Source organism: Ixodes scapularis, unplaced genomic scaffold (assembly GCF_016920785.2).
Source record: "Ixodes scapularis isolate PalLabHiFi unplaced genomic scaffold, ASM1692078v2 ptg002307l_1__unscaffolded, whole genome shotgun sequence".
Lineage (NCBI taxonomy): Eukaryota > Metazoa > Arthropoda > Arachnida > Ixodida > Ixodidae > Ixodes > Ixodes scapularis.
The window spans coordinates 221865-238611 of NW_024610239.1; positions in this window are offsets into that span (position 1 = coordinate 221865).

The following is a 16747-nucleotide window of genomic DNA, read 5'->3' on the forward strand; positions in this document are numbered from 1 at the left end:
CTCCATCACATGCCGCGAATAACTGAATCCAGAAACAATCCGCCAAACCAGAGGGTGGTCACTATCATCACAACGCACAACGCCGTGGAGGAGGGAGAGTCGTCTGCTCTCGGATACAACGTTTGGTCGTCATGAGCGCCCTATACTCTTTAATGCCTCTAGAGCGGCAGCCAGCGATTCGGAGCTGTACGCTTAAATTTCTCAATTCGTTTCCTCGAAAGGAAATTATTGTTTTCATGATATACTTTGTAGACATACTCAGAGGTGAATATTTAGTGCGCAGTGAAATTTTTAGGAATATTGACGACATTAAAAGAGCCCGTGCGTTTCTTATGAAAACGCAGTTGGTCCTTATTCGCAGTAATTACTAAACGGGTCTAGGAGAACTCGTCACAAGCCAACTCGTCATAGGTAAACTCGTCTAATAGGGCAAGTCGTTATAGGGCATCTCGTACACGATGAAGTCGTAACAGAGGGCAACTGGTCACTTGTCCGCTTCGTCACAATTTCCCTTTTTCGCCGATTTTGCGTGCACAATTCGGCTTCGATAACTGATGACAAATAAAAATTAAGCTGTCAGCTTGAGAGTTGGTGCGTATGGCGCGTGCGTTGCTCGCTTTCTGAGGCGGCGAACACGCACGTGCTGATCTGTAAACAAGGACCTTGGGCGAACCGTTGCCGTGCTCCGCGTACCGCACTACTCGAGCCTTCGAAGCCCCTGCGGTCCCGGTACCACCGGGTGCGCACTTCAAAGCATGCTTCAAAGGCTCCAGTAGTGCGGTACGCGGAGCACGGCAACGGTTTGCTCAAGGTCCCTAATATCACACGCTAGGACCATACCTGAGAAGGGTGTATATCCGGCGACAAGTAAAAAACGCGGACTTCCGCTCTGCTTTGGTTGGGCGTGCCCGCTCGTGCTGGAAGCAAACTCATTAGCCCATCACCGGCTATAAAAACCACTCTGAAACATAAAATTATTGGGTCAAGGGAGAACTCGTCACAAGCCAACTCGTCACTAGCCAACTCGACATAGGGCATCTGAGGGTTGTGATTTTGGCCTTGGAACGCTTTCTATCTCGAAAAACGCAGTACAGAGCGTTGGGGCCCTCTCGGCTACGCGTATACGAATATCTCTCGTACAGAAGCATGAAGCATGGGAGCGCCATGCTGGGTTTTAGTGAGCTTCATCTTGCAAAACGCGGTCGTGCTATCTGAAGGTCCGCAGATTTCACCCCTATATTTATATATATACGTATTCGGAGCCGCTTCAAAGAAAACAAACAAAACAAAAAAACCTTGGAGTAGAGAGAGAGAGCAGAGAAGACGCCCTTAAAGACGAAATCTAACTGCTACGCTTCCTTGCATCCTGGTGTGTAAGAATGCATACCACAGGGTGACCCTTGTTTTGTCATTGCGCATTGAGTTCCAACCTAGCAAAGCTTCCAAAAAGGGTCTAAACACAAAGGGACGTCGAAAGTAAAGATAACACCGAAAAGCCGACCACAAACAAACAAAAGCAAAGGTCAAGTTTGAAACTGCGACAAGTTCGATGCGACCACTTTTCAGGTTAAAGCCCCCCCCCCGCCTCTAAGAAAAAAAGTTTGTGACGAACTTTCCAAAAACGAGAAGGTCACTGCGACCACTTCCCCTACTGCGGGTTCACCTGGAACGAGATGCCCTCTTTGACCAGTTCACCTATGACCAGTTTCCCTATGACGATTTGTCTGTGACGAGTGGGCCTGTTCCCTTACTAAACCAATTGACGTCAAAATGGTTGTATTCAAAAGATAATAAAAAATGCAATAAAAAAAGTGAACCTTTTTGAGGAAATACACAATAGATAAAGAACCAAGAAAGTTTTTACAAATTTGATTAAAGTAGAAGTTTGGGCTAGTTGGTATTTCATGATTAAAGATTAAAACAGCACAAGGACACGGACAAGAACAAGAACCTTCTTGTTCTTGTCCGTGTCCTTGCGCTGTTTTAATCTTTAATCACAAATTTGATGTCTGCGCGTCCTGTCAATTGTTGTGTTGAGGCCTTTGTCCGATTTTAAGTCTTTTCGCTTTGTTGTTTCCTGGTCGTTTGTTCGTTGCGTCCTTCCTGGTATAGTGTTGGGGTTTCTTGAGGACTAATGCACTTTGGTCCTTCTACTTTGCTTTTGTTTTTGTATAAACGACCTGTTGTAGTGTTGGGGTCTCTTGGGGACTAATGCACTTTAGTCCTTCTACTTAGCTTTTGTTTTTGTATAAACGATCTCACTACTTCTCAGTTCTATCGTAATGCTTGTTTTTTGTTGTGTCCACCCCGAAGCTGACAGTGGAGGGGAAGCTACGTGCTCGTTGGGTCAGTCACACTTTTGCCACGTGATGACGCTCTTTCGCGCATAACGACGCGCAGAGAATTAAGTCAGGTGATGAGAGGGAGGTGGGTGATTGCTTCGGCAAGCGCGTAGCTTCCACCACAATGCCAGCTTAGGGCTGAAGGGAATGAGTGAGGTCCGGTGCCGTGTGACGTGCGTTTGGGCCCGGTGACGCGCTGCGGGGTCCGCGGATGTATCACAGTGAAAAGGCAGAGAACTTACGAAGGGAAGGAGGTACAAAATAGTCCGATGTGTTTTCAAAATTTTCGTACCGAAAGTCAGGCTTTTAATTTTCTACCTTTTTTCTTTTGGCCCACTGAACGATGTGCTATTAGTAAAATTCCGATATAAATTGATTTACTCCAGCCCGAAATTCGTTTCATAGGCCCTTTGAGGAGCTGCCTTCAGAATAACAACGGGGGTGTACAGACCCCTAGGGGGTGTGTAGGGAAATCACTGGTACGCTTTGAAACTAAGTGACTATGAGCACTTCAAAGTTGCTTCCACGGTGCATATGCTATCGCTTTTCTCTCGCGCTTTTTTTTTAAACATTTTGGTTGTTTTATTACCGAAAATAAAAGAGTGCAGATAAAAGAAGAAGAAGAAAAAAAAGACGGGAGGGAAGAAAAAAAATGCTATTGTAAGCAGTGATAGAGTGCAGGCGAGCTGGTAATTAATCAGCATCTTGCAGACGCTGAAATGGGAAACGATAAAAAAAAAACCGGATGAAGACAACAAACTCTCAAACGCAGCTGGAATTTATTGATATGAGCACACCAATAAATAGACTTTCGAGCACATGGAGAAAGGGAAAGAACGAACTCAAACGGGCATAAACAAGACGATCCACGAGTTCGCTCCAGACAGCATAAGCTACCCCCCCTCCAACACTTTCGGAGAGGAAGCGGACCACTCGAACAACAACAACCCCAAGGTCAACACAGAAGGCGACCTCCAAACCGCCAAAGCCTAAGCTCCATTTTCTGCTTCCCGCTGAGCCATTTGCACTTGCGAGACCTTCGCTTACTAACACGGCTAAGCTTGGCGAGAGCTCTTCAGAGAGCCGTATTTCTCACGCTGTCCACGGACAGTGTCGTCACCTTCGTTTTGCTTGGGAATGTTGTGGGCCGGCCCTTCGCCGTAGTTATCGAACAGAAAGAGAAACACGTGGGATTTTTAAATCCTTAACAAAACGGAAAAAAAGAACTGACATTGGAAAGGGGAAAGGGAGAAAGAGGAAAACCATGAAATTTCGGGGTGTGTTTTAACCCTTGAACCCTGGCTACGCTCCTGGTAAGCGGCGCCACCAGAGTAATAGCTCACGTTTGAACAATGCAGCCGCCACACCCATGGCATACCCAGTCTTTCTTGACTCAGTCGCTAGATGCTCCCGTCGCTCGGGTCTGGTCCGCTCAAACCAGTCTTGGCCAGTAGCTAGTTACTAGTAACACGTTACCGGTAACTTTTACCCGTTACGCGTTACTCTTTAATGTTGTTAACTGTAACACTTTTACTTTTTTATTGGATGACTAACTGTTTAGGCCGTCAGTTACTTCTTTTTACTAAATAAATTGGACCCCGTTGCCGTGGACATGGTGAAATCGCCATCTTGAAGTATTTTTCTCAATACTCCTCGCTGACAAAAAAAAAGAGAAAGCGTGGCCACTAGAGTGCCTTCGTGTGCGCTTCGCATAGAGTGATGCCAACTGCCTGTTTCCCTTTCCCACACCCTCTTCCACCGCCATTTTGTTTCTCTCATTGTTTCCCCGCGCGCCGGAAAGTGGCCTTTGTGTCCATCGGTAATCCCATCCGAGGGGGAAAATGCTAATCCTCCCTCCGTGGCTTCCACAACGCTGCTCCGAACTTCTGAGATAAGGTGCTTGTTTCCGGGAGGGTTATAAGCCCCACGGATTATCGCCGAGGAACAAAATGGCTGCCGGTTTGTCGGCGAGTGGTATTACAAAGGGTGGCATCACCCTAGCAAAGCGCACATGAAGGCTCCCTAGTGGCCACGCTTTTAACTAGTAGAAAATCGCCTGGTTTAGCCCAGGACCGAGAATGGACTGGCGGACGAGTCAGCACGAAACCGGGAGGTGAAGGAGGCCGGCGCCCGCGGTGGTTGGGAGCGGCAAGGAATCTGTTTCACCGACTTCGGCTCACCCTTCTCTTACGGGGACCATCTGCGGGTGTCGGTGGTCCTGCGACATGTCTCCGAGTACTCCGTCTGAGATGTGACCCCCCCCCCCCCTCTCCCTTTCCCTTTGTCCGATATCTGTCCTGTCGTTACTACACCCAGCCGCTTGCCGTTTCCTCTTCCCTCGAGGAATTAGGCCGTCCTCGTACTCTGCAGAAAGTCGGCGCTGGCTTAACTTATTCATTCTCTTCGGGGCGGCTCGAGTAAACATGAAGACGGGTTCAAGTGGTATTGGCTTTTTCGTTGATAGCCTCAAGAAACACCCCGATGGAGGGACACTTTGCTGTGGAACCTATTCAGTGCTTGAGCTGGAGCGATTTTAGGGAAAACACGAGTCATAAGCGAGAGAAACAGCTCTTTTTGATGAGTTTTCCATAGTTGGCGTGCCGCGGTGGTCATCGCACACTCGTGGAGCACCAGACGGCCTTACTTTGCCTCCTTTCCCCCTATGCTCTTGCGAAGCTGCTTGACTTCCTATGTTTAGGCCTGCTTCGGAGTATATCCCATAAGGCAATTATGCGACCATCTGTGTCCTCATTCGTTTCGAAGTGAAAAATAAACGAAAACCTTCACTGACGAGGGTCAGTCACAATTTTGAAAAGCATTGTACTATAAGTGATAACAATTTTTGCAAATAAATTATGCACGCAGAAATGTTGAAACGGCGAATGATGCAAAAAACAAGCACCCTTCGGGTTTAATTTTCTAATTTCTCAGTTTACCTTTCTTCTCACTATAGTGTAACTAGGGATGGGCAAAATACATGCAATTATGTATCGAAATACAAATCCAAAATACTTCGTCAAAAATGTATTTAATTACAAATCTAATTACATTTAAAAAAAAGCATTTAAGCTAAAGATACAAATAAAACGAAATCTATTTGGTCCCCTCCAAATATTTTTGCAAATACATCCCTCAAAATTTCCGTCAGCGACTTCAGGGCACCTGCAACGGGTTTCTGGGTATCTCATTTTAATTTTACATCGCACACTCGGGAGTTAGTGTGCGAGGCTCTAGTAACGTAATAGAAATATAATCACAAAAAAATGTAATCAGCTTGGACGTAATAGGTGAAAAAAGTACAGAGCTTCAAGCAGCTTTTTTTGTCGATTACATTTTGGTATAGACCAACAAAGAACCTAGACGACCAAGACGCGCAGCACTAGCTAGAGAATTTTTTATTGTTGCAACTCGCACCAGTTACGAAAATCTGGACAACCCGGCATTTAGAATGTTCCAGGCAAAAATATGGATGGAAATCAGGCTGGAAAGCATCACAAGTTGTTACAGGCACTTATTTGGCCTGTGAACGTCGATTTCGTCACTATTCTTGCCCTAGACTAGCACCGTAATCACAAAGTCACTAAACGCTTGTGCTTGATTGAGAGACACTGCATTCGGTGCAGAACGTAGTTCTCTTCCTGCTCTGGACAGTGACAATGAATTTGAGAGATGTATTTTTTGCCCACAAAATTGTATTTAATTACAATTGTATTTGAAATACCCATATTTTAGTATTTAAATACACACGTCAAATACATTACCTAATTTGTAATTAAATACAAATGCAAAATACACAAAGTATTTTAAATACTTGTATTTGAAATACTACCCATCCCTGTCCAAGACCATCGCTTTAGCTCCATTGCGCAACGACACATGGCGTCCAAGCAACCACTGATCTCTATTGTAGTAGGCTGGATCGCGGATCGGGAGCCCGTCGGCGTCGCCACCGGCGGCCATTGCTTGACACCAGGCAATACACGCAAGTCTATGGGAGAAACGCACAAAAGTAAGAATATTGAAGCATGTACGCTGTGCTCGGAGGCGAGTATTTTATGGTGCGCTTCGATCCTTATGTGGGGTGTTTGGAGGTCGAGTCGGTATTTGTGAAACGTTCGATCGCCGAATAAAAAAAAATCAAACGTTTCGGAGCACCTACGACTGAGCTGGCAAGCTTGCTCTCGTAGTGGAGTAAACAAAGGAACTTGCCGTCAATGAGACCGTCCTCGGAAAAGTCCAGACGTTGATGAATGACAAAGAAGTTCCATCTCGAGAACGGCTTTCCGAGAGTGAGCGAACTCCGCGTAGCAAAGCTTTCGAGCTTGTCGTCTGCTAAACCCAACTCAACGAAACCGCCACCGACTCGGCGGTAACTCGCCTCATTGAGCTGCACTAGAGCGGAGTCACTCGACCACAAAATATTTATTTATAAGAACTGCGAGGACTGTCAGTTTTAATGTTTGTGCGCAAGCTATTTGACGGGCTCATGGAAGAGCATCCAAAAAGTTTCAGTGCCGACAACAACTAAGAAACGGGGGAAAACGGCACTTTTTCCCGTTCTTCCCGTAGAGTCCCATGCGTTGGCTGGTGTCAATTAATGGCCGCCGGTGGCGACACTCGGCCCCAGCTGCCGAGGCCGCGGTCCGCGATCCAGCCGACTGCAATAGAGATCAGTGACCTGTATCCTGAGAAAAGTGGCGCCATTTATTCTTGTAGAAATGGTCGAGGCACGTGCCGCGCGCCACCTCTGGGAAGATCATGAGGTCTGAAATCTGGCTCAGTCACTGATCTCTATTGTAGTAGGCTGGATCGCGGACCGCGGCTTCGGCAGCTGGGGCCGAGTGTCGCCACCGGCGGCCATTGATTGACACCAGCCAATGCATGGGACTCTATGGGAAGAAGGAGAAAAAGTGCCGTTTTCCCCCGTTTCTTAGTTGTTGTCGGCACTGAAACTTTTTGGATGCTTTTCGACAAGCCTGTCAAATAGCTTGCGTGCAAACATTAAAAGTGGTAGCCCTCGCAGTTCTTATAAATAAATATTTTGTGTTCGAGAGCGACTCCGCTGTAGAGCAGCTGAACGAGGCGAGAGTTACCTGGAGTTACCGCGGAGTCGGTGGCGGTTTGTTGGGTTGGGTTTAGCAGGCGACAAGCTCGAAGGCTTTGCTACGCTGAATTCGCTCACTCCCGGAAAGCCGCTGTCGAGGTGGAACTTCTTTGTCATTAATTAACTTCTGGGCTTCCCCGAAGACGGTCTCATTGACGACAAGTTCTTTTGTTTACCGCACTACGAAAGCAAGCTTGCCAGCTCAGCCGTAGGTGCTCCGGTACGTTTGATTTTTTTAATCGGCGTTCGAACGTTTGACAAATACCGATCCAATCTCCAAACACACGACATAAGGATCGCATCACACCATAAAATACTCGCCTCCGAGCACAGCGTACATGCTTCAATATTCTTACTTCTGTGCGTTTCTCACATAGACTTGCGTGTATTGCCTGGTGTCAAGCGATGGCCACCGACGGCCTCCCGATCGGCGATCCAGCCTACAATAATAGAGATCAGCGGTAGCGACACGACGCAAAATTATCTAAGATGCACGACATGAGAAGCGCCGATAAAAATCTCCATTTTGGGCCTGGGAGGTTGCCATGGTAACCGTGCCGCTAGAGACGCCGGGTGGCAATTTTTCGCTAGTTGATATCTCCATTCGTCCATTGAAAAGTGGTAAAAGACGCTTGGCATGGCAATACGGCACGGGCCTCTGGAGGAACGGTGGCTGTTTCTTCTGTGAAGTGAGAAGATCTGCAGCCCGGGGACTGTGGGGCGACAACAGCTGCTAAGTATTGTAGGTGCACGGACAAGGCGAGTGGTGTTCCGCTTCATGGGACGCACGTACCGTCCTTGTACTTTCGGAATTCGCTCCTATGAAAGAAAATCCGATTACGCCGGCCACGACAAGACGATTGCCTCGGGACATGACTGTCGCTCGACTGCCCCGTAGTAAGCGAATGTATGCTTATCATCATACTTCTTCAAGACCCAGTCATTAATTCAAGATGAGATTATCTCACCGACTGGAGAGGAGAGACGTCGACGACGGTCTCACCCTCGTTTGGGCGATGAACAGTCGACGGGGTTAAACCAAGAAGGACAGCCTGGTGGTCTCCAGAGGATCGTTAACACCATCAAAAGCGACGGACGCCGGATATGAGGTGTTCTTGCCGACAGGCCAAGTGGTCGTCCGGAAGTTTCCCGGCATGCAAAAAGTCAATATTTTTATATGTCCGTGTTAAAGGGACCATGAAATGATCTTGTAACTTCTTCTTCCTTAGCTGTGATCCTCAACTCAAGAGCGAACTGTGAAACCACGTACTCGTGACATGCTAGGGCACCGGTGCGTGGACCCCAAGCTTCCACCGTGCTTTTTAAGCACACCATAGAACTTGGTATTCGCCAGTGATGATAAGTTCCGTCAGTGCACTCAATGGTCACGAACGCGAATTCAAATATTTGTTGACGAATTGATCGTTGACGACCGCATACGTCCGGGTGACGCAGATTTCGTGTACAATGCGGGAGCTGGGGTTGGCTGACGTCATTTCGGCCTTGTAGGATATTTAGAACCATACAGAGATGATGATAACATCATAGCACACTGACATTAATCAGGAAAAAGGGGGCCCAGCTACAGCAAATAAAGATTGCACGTAAAAATATTCATGTCTGCAACTTGTTAATTACAAAGACGAACACATCTCTGAATATCTAAGTTTAATAGTATGTGTTGATGCATTGTTGTATAGCAGGTCATTTCGTATACGTCATTCGAGGAAACGCCAGCTCGTCACTTGAAAAAACAAACCGAAAAACACTGCGATCAAAAACAATCCATTGCAACGAAAGCACGTTATATCAAAGTCTTTAGAACTGCCAATTCGTAAAATTGTCGATTAGTACAAAAGGTTAAAGAACGCAGCCGCTTCATCGCTAAAAACCACTGTGATTATTCGGTGACCCAGGGCTGAAACAAGTTCCCCTATGCCCTACACGCGAGGTAGACAGGTCTTTCGTTACGATTCTCAGAAATTCAAACTTTCGAAGGAAGCTAGAAAAATGCTAAAATTTTATCCTAAAAGCTATACCGTGGAATCGTTGATTAGTACAAAAGGTGAAGATCGCAGGAGCTTCTTCGGTAAACGAGTATATGATTATGCGGTTACCTGGGGCTGAAACAACTTCCGCAAGGCCCAACTTGCGACTCATACATTCCCCGGTTCTCAGACACTCCAACGTTGAAACGAAGCCAAGAGTATTCAAAAATTGCATGCTAGAAGTGTTATCGATCCTCGAACACATCCGGGAATCCGGGCACCTCTACGGCGAGATGACTGATTCGATCTTGCAGAGAAAAGGTGTAAAGTTTCACTCTTTCAGAGCTTCACGTTATACCCGCATCGGAGAGCGCGAACAAGTCCAAAATCGTCGGCAAGCAGCTGCACATCGCCACTCCGCCCACACCGAACAAACTCGCATCCACCATCTCTGGGTGCTGCCATCTTACCGGTGACATCACGGCTCTTACGAGGTCACGTGACGAGTAGTCACTCGGTTGCTATGGGCGCGGTGCCAGCTCCGCTCGTTGCTATGGTACCGCGTGTGACCAATCGCGGTGAGAGGCGGCACAGGGAAAGGCATAGCGCTACTCTGGCAGCTACGCTGCCACATAGATTGGCTCTATAGCGCAAACCAGTTCGGAGTACACGCAGCGAAAGCTCGCGCTGCAGAACCCAGGCTCCCATCCCGTTTCGATCTGGATGAGCATCGTGTCTGCGTGCGGTTGTGTATCACTAGATTCACTAGTGCGTGATGCACGTTAAAGAAAACCCAGGCTAGCGGTTACACTGCACTGGCTAAATTTCTTATCTGCAGCTGGGAGACTCGTCGCGCGTTGAGGTAAACCGTGTTCTAAACTGTATAAACATACACACACCCCAATATATGTTTTTTTCATGCTAAGATGAGGCGAAGTATAGCTTTGGCCTTGAAACGGCGGCATAATCGTGTCAGCTATATATTTGTCTGTTTGTAAACAAGTTCACAACCGCCTAGTATTGGCGAACCCCTGCGCGCATACGGTTTTCATCTTCTCATTTTTTTTCGCGTCCTTTTGTTTTCTGTATAACTCGAAACGCACGCACGTTCATATAAAGGCATAATCCGTAACGCGAAGCACGCTTTGTATTGAAGATGAACAAATCAATGCATCAACCGAAGTCCAGTGGGGCATGAAGCAATGTGGCGCTTTCGTAATATCGACTCATGCCGAGCACGCGGCGAATAATCGGCATTACGCGGTACAGAAGGCACCCAGGTGATACCAAGGGTTGAACGGACTTGAACCACACCAGAGTTTCTATATTCGCAACTCCATAGAGTACCTCAATGTTGCTTGCCGGCTGCGCCTTGCTAGAGTGGGGACATCCTTTGGGAGGGCAAGTGCCGCTTTTTCTTGTTTTCCCCCTCTCGCTCCCGGCCGCCGCCGCCATTTTGCCTCCCCGATCGGCCGCCGGTGCACATGTGGGATCGCTGAACTGGCTTGTTCTTTTGCAAATGCCGGGTTGCTGCGTGCCGCAGTCTTCGAATCACTCGAGGAATGGGTGGAAGCTGTACGGCGTCCCAACAAACGCCGAACGGAGTCGTCTGTGGCTCGTACAGATAAAGCGGGACGACTGGGAGCCGAGCCGTTCGTCGTCTGTGTGCGGCGTGAGTACCAACTTTGTTTCCTTGAAATCGCCGGGTCTTTTGCCGCACAGTTAATTGCTAGAAAGTGGTATTTCAGGTCGTGTTCCTGTAAGTTGGTTTATTTAGATAGGTTGTCATTTTTCTTGTGGGAGGTATCTGTTTGGTTGTGTGAGATTGATCCTTTTGGATTTTGTGTGTGTGTTCTACATCTTTGTTTTCCTATCCAGGCATGCACCTACAAGTCCTGTTTTTTTGTACATCTGTGTTGTGCAGTCATAGATTTTTTTGCACTACTGCATGTTTCAGTAAGTTGGTTTGTTAATGTATGTTGCCACCATTCTTGTGGAAAGTGTGTGTTTGATTATTTTTTATATTTTATGTGGATTCTATATCTGTGGATTCCTATCCAGGCATCTATGTGTCCTGTTTTTTGTATAGTATTGTTGTACAATCCCAGATATCTTTTTTTTACTATTACTTATTTTGGTAAGTTGGTTCGTTTAGGTGTGTTATCACTTTATGGAATCTGTGTTTGGTTGTGTGTAATTGATTCTTTTGGATTTAGTGTGTTTTATTTCTGGGGTTTCCTCTACAGGCATCTGTGAGTCCTGTTTTTTTTTGTTTTTTTTTGTATATATCAAGCTGCTGTGTCAAATAAATCCTCATGTTTGAGATTTCTACGTTTTCTGCCTTTTTTTATTTCCATTTCCTAGTGTCGGGTCTTCATCCTTAAATCTGACCCATGTCTAAACAATACTCTAAATTTTAATTACTGCCTTCAAAATGTCGAGTAAACACGTGTTGTAATGAATCCTGTACTGAGTGCACCACCGTAACGATCTCCATCCTCTCCACTTTAAACTTACTTTGTAAGACTTTTGCATGTTGTAAAATGTTCTTCAATACAACCCTGTTGCAGGTGCTGATACTCTGTGTTGAGAATTACTTTCTATTTGAAAACAGGGGAGCGTGTATGTTAATTGTAATGCTGTTTCTTATTTCAGTGCTCAAGGCTATAAACCTATCTAATATAACATGTTACTTACCTAAAGATATTTGTAAACTGAACGTACATCTATTGATTTATGTCTGCATCAGTGCATTTTAAGGAGACAGATGAGCAAAAATGTAATAGTAACAAATAAAATATTCTGATTTCTGTCTGCGGAAGGTCTTTTGAGAATACAGGCCAGCAAACAAAATTTATAGACACCCTACTGCGGCCGTTTAGGGAAATATAGGAGAAAAACTTAAATCTCTCTGGATTTGTGCGTGCACTTCTGTGTGCGCTGGTGCCTACAGGGCACCAGCGTGCATACAAAATAGGCAAGCTTTTTTTTTTTGAAAAGGTAAGTTGTAAGGTTTTTAGAAAACCTGCACCAACAGGTGAGAAACTTTTAAATTCTAAATGAGCCATGGAAAAATACAGAAATGTTTACTTGTCAAATTACCTCTCAACCCTGCACAGCGGCCGCCTATTCAGTGGTTTTTCTTGCATCAAATGTCCCATTTCAGTTTCATAGCTTTTGGAAGCACAGCGCGTTCAAGTATACTCAGAATTCCAGCGATATTAGCTTAGGTTCGGTTTCTAAATTTGGCTCCTTCCGATTAAAAACCAAACACAAAAACCTCAACAGGTCCTCATGGGATGTCTCTTATTAAGTAGCTCTTATTTCAGAAGCTCTGAATGCTAATCCAGAACTTATCACGATAACAATATAGTCGAATTAGAAGCGATAGAAAGCAGAACGTATATGTTCATATCAGCACTTCGCTCGTTGATCGCTTTCATTTTTCTCATTCAATGAAAGGCCAAACACGGGTAGGTATTGCAGCAGATGATAGCGCATATAGTCGGTATCAAATGTACTTTTATAGATCGACCATCTGTAAGAACTGGGCCAGAATGCCAGCAGCAGCCGATGGAACTTTCGCGAGCACATTTGCGTTGTATGCGGACTAAATCGTAATTTTAAATGGGAAATCAAACGCATATTTGACTAAACGCGTGACGTTACGTGTCTTGAAGTGGTCACACTGTATTTTACAGGTGAGAATGCTCACTAGCTGCGTAGAGAGCTCACAAACGGCTGCATAGGCCCTCTTCCACATAGATTCGGCGGGCGAAGAAGGCGGCAATATGGCGACTCCGCTAGCAGACGACAGAGTTGTCTCCACTCTGGTACGGCGGGAGCCAGCAACATTGAGGCACTCTACAACTCCAGCGCGCCGCTCGCCCTCCCGCGGACGAAGGGAGAACCAGAGGAGCGTGGACGGCAGCGGCGGCGGCGGCGCGGAAACGGTGGCAGGGACTGTCGGCCTTGGTGCGGGAAGCCGTTTTAACGAACAAAAGTGAGCGCGTTAAAAAAAGGAATTGTTGTGCTCCGCCTTGCAACAGCCTCGCAGGAAGGACCGGGATGTCTAATTTCACTAGGGTCCTTTCGTGTATCGCGTATACGCTGCTGATTTCTGGTCTTGCGCATGGCCGCCAGCTCAATCTGCGCTCAACGTGACGGAAAACGCTCCCGCTAATAATGAAGGACTCTATAGTACGGTCTACGGAAAGTCTATTCATTGCCATAAGTAGGAGAAAACTCGTCGCGCAACGGTATGTCGACCAATACAAATCGGGAATGGGTTCGCGTTTTAAGGCCGTTACAAAGAACATGACCATTTATTCCAAGCACTTTAAAAAGACAGAATACCCGTACTTGCTTTCAGGTAATTACAAGCAAATAAAAAAATTCTCAAGCATTTTAAGGGCGTCTGTGTTAGCCAGCCGTTCGTGACAACAGCTTAGAACGCGCAGTTTTGGCCAGAGGCACCGCAATAGACACGCGAAATATGGCTAAAGGTCGGTTCAGGCATTAGAGTTTTCGTAGACCGCGCTGCCCCCTCCGCTAAGCGTTCCGCAACGAAGAAGTTGTTACTGCGCATGCGCGCCAATAGCCTTGACAGTAGAGTTCCCGCTATCGTAGCGGGTTGCGGAGGGCCTTGCGAGACGGCGGAAACGATCTACGAAAACTCCCTATTAGCGTCTGACTGCGTTGCGTCCGCCTGCGTCTTTTGTAAATATATTGCGATAATCCCCGTACAATGGCAGCTCGCGCCGTCTCAAGCGGACGCAGTGGGGATTACCGCAAGTAAACGCAGGTGGCTGAAGCGGGCCTTAAAAGTGCGATGCAATAATTGTTGTATTTTGCACAAATACCGTTTAGAACGGATCCCTGACGTTAATGACCTATGAATAAGGTTCGGAGTTTTCGGTTTAAACCGATAAAAACCGATAAAAGTACGCCGAATTCATTTTCGGAAATTCAGTTTTAACCGAAAAAGGTCAGTTTTTAGGTTCGGCATTTTCAATTTAAACCGATAAAAACCGATAAAAGTACGTCGAATTCATTTTCTAAAATTCACTTGTAACCGGAAAAGGTGACTTTGACCTTCCAGTCGTACCGCAGAGCCGTGTATATCGAAACGTCTCCGAATGTATGGGATAGCTGCCATCACTGATTGAAGACTGATTTCATGCAAGCTCTGCATGTTCTGTTGTGCTACAAAACGTTGCACCATGTCTATTTTGGCGGTCACAATTGGTTGTTTGCCCGATTTTGGCTCGGGCAAGGCTCCATCTCGTCAGCTTGTCAGTGTCCAGAGTTAGCGTTGAGAAGGCATTCTCGAAGCTCAGGGTCATATTAACAGGAAAGAAAGTGCGGATCAACAAGGGGGGAACCTTGGAAAGTAAATGTGTGTGTACTATAATAAGATCCCGGGTAATCCCGACGTAAAGAAGGTGAAGTTCCATATTTGTTAGGCATAGGTTTAATATCTGTCTTGTTCATACCTCTGTGTTTCTTCTTCCTTTTACAGTTGCACACATTTGCCAAATATAGCGTCCATTTCTTTTTCAATATATCTGTGCCGTTATTTTTTGAGTGATCACAAATATCGGAGCTACAAGTATCATCGGAACCGGTTTCCGTTCGTGTTTCTATTATATTCACCGAAAAAAAGCCGATAAACTTTTATGGGCATAAATATACGCCGAAAAAAAACCCGAAAATTGAACTTTAAAATAAACACCGCAAAAGTAAGCCGAATTTTGAAAAATAGGAACCGAAAACGCGGAAACCTACCTATGAAACACGCGTTCGTTTTTCACTCCACGCAAAAGAAATTCCAGAAAAAATGAAAGAAAACTGAGCAGCGTTCACTCTCTCAACTCGCAGCCGGAACAAACGACCACGTGATCTGGAGCCGATTCTATGCCGCCAATGTTCATCATAGCCACGCGCTCGGGTGGGCAAAGCACACGGGACACGCGCTGAGTTCCCGACATTGTTATGGCTCGGCTATTGTCGTCGTAGCAGCGATTGGACACGGGCCACTACCCGAATGCATGTCGAGGCATCGATTGTCACAAGCCCAGATCGAATGCGTACACAGTCGTCGCGTCCACTGTGTGAGCAGCATTCGAATATCGTCACCGCAAAGCTCGATGACCCGGGGGTCGTACTGTTGCCATTGTCCTTACAGCTCCGTCATCAAATTTCGCGAAGGAGCAAATGGCGGCTTTGGAAGGAGAGACTGAAAGAAAAGTTCCGCTTTCATCCTTTGAATTCCGCCGCGACGAAGAGGCTTTCTGGTCAGTGGTGTTGCGTTCGAGTATTCTTGGGTCCCACCAGTGCCAGGAAGCTGGTGTAAAGTAAGAAATATTCCTACCCATGTCGTTGCACAGCCCCTTGAAGCGCCGTTCACATATATGTGACCGAGTAAGACCGAGAGAGACGAGACCGGTTTTGAAGCCTCTTGCGACGTCTTAGGACCGGATGCGCTGCAGTGGTCCTGAGACATCGCAAGAGGCATAAAAACCGGTCTGGTCTCTCTCGGTCTTACTCGGTCGCAAGAATGTGAATGGGCCTTTATGCTCCCGGGTTACCTACGGCTGGGCTTTGTTTGTTTCACAGGCGCTGTTTCTAACAAGCTGCATCAGCAATCGGACGAGGCAGCAGACAACATCAGTGAAAAAGTTGACACACAGGGAACATTTGCCAACCCAATGTCGTGCGTGTATATGTTCAGGACGGTTCTGCGACTTAAAAATCGTGTCAAGGGAACGGACAAAACTGGCACGTGAAATCCTGGAGGCCCATTCCATTGAGGAAAACGGCTATGAGACGGCTAAAGAACGAACAAGTTCGTCTGGTGGGTAAATATTCCGTGAAGTAGAATTGCAAAATCAGACAGAATAATATTTTCTTCATGTGGGGTTCGTAACAGAAGTGGAGGAAAAATTAAACTCAGTTGTTTGTCCAGCGGTCTTTAGGGTCTTTTCGTTTTGTCTGTTTATTTTACTTCAAGAGAAAATCATTTTTGACAAATACGGCGTTGTTTGTTTCACTTCTCTGTTTGAAGAAACAACTCCATAATAAATAGGCGATCATTTTTCTGGCCTGAAAAAAACCATGACGATGAGCCTTTTTTATTTCTGATGACTGGATTTCAACGCCTAGTTTATCGAGGCCCAGCTTGTGTAGATCAATCAATCAATCAATAAATCAATCAATCAATCTATCAATGTTTTAGAGCGCAGCTCTTAGGGGCCCGTTTCCGGCTTGAGCGGCGTCGCCGTCGCCGTCGGCGTAACCGCGCGGTGCATCAT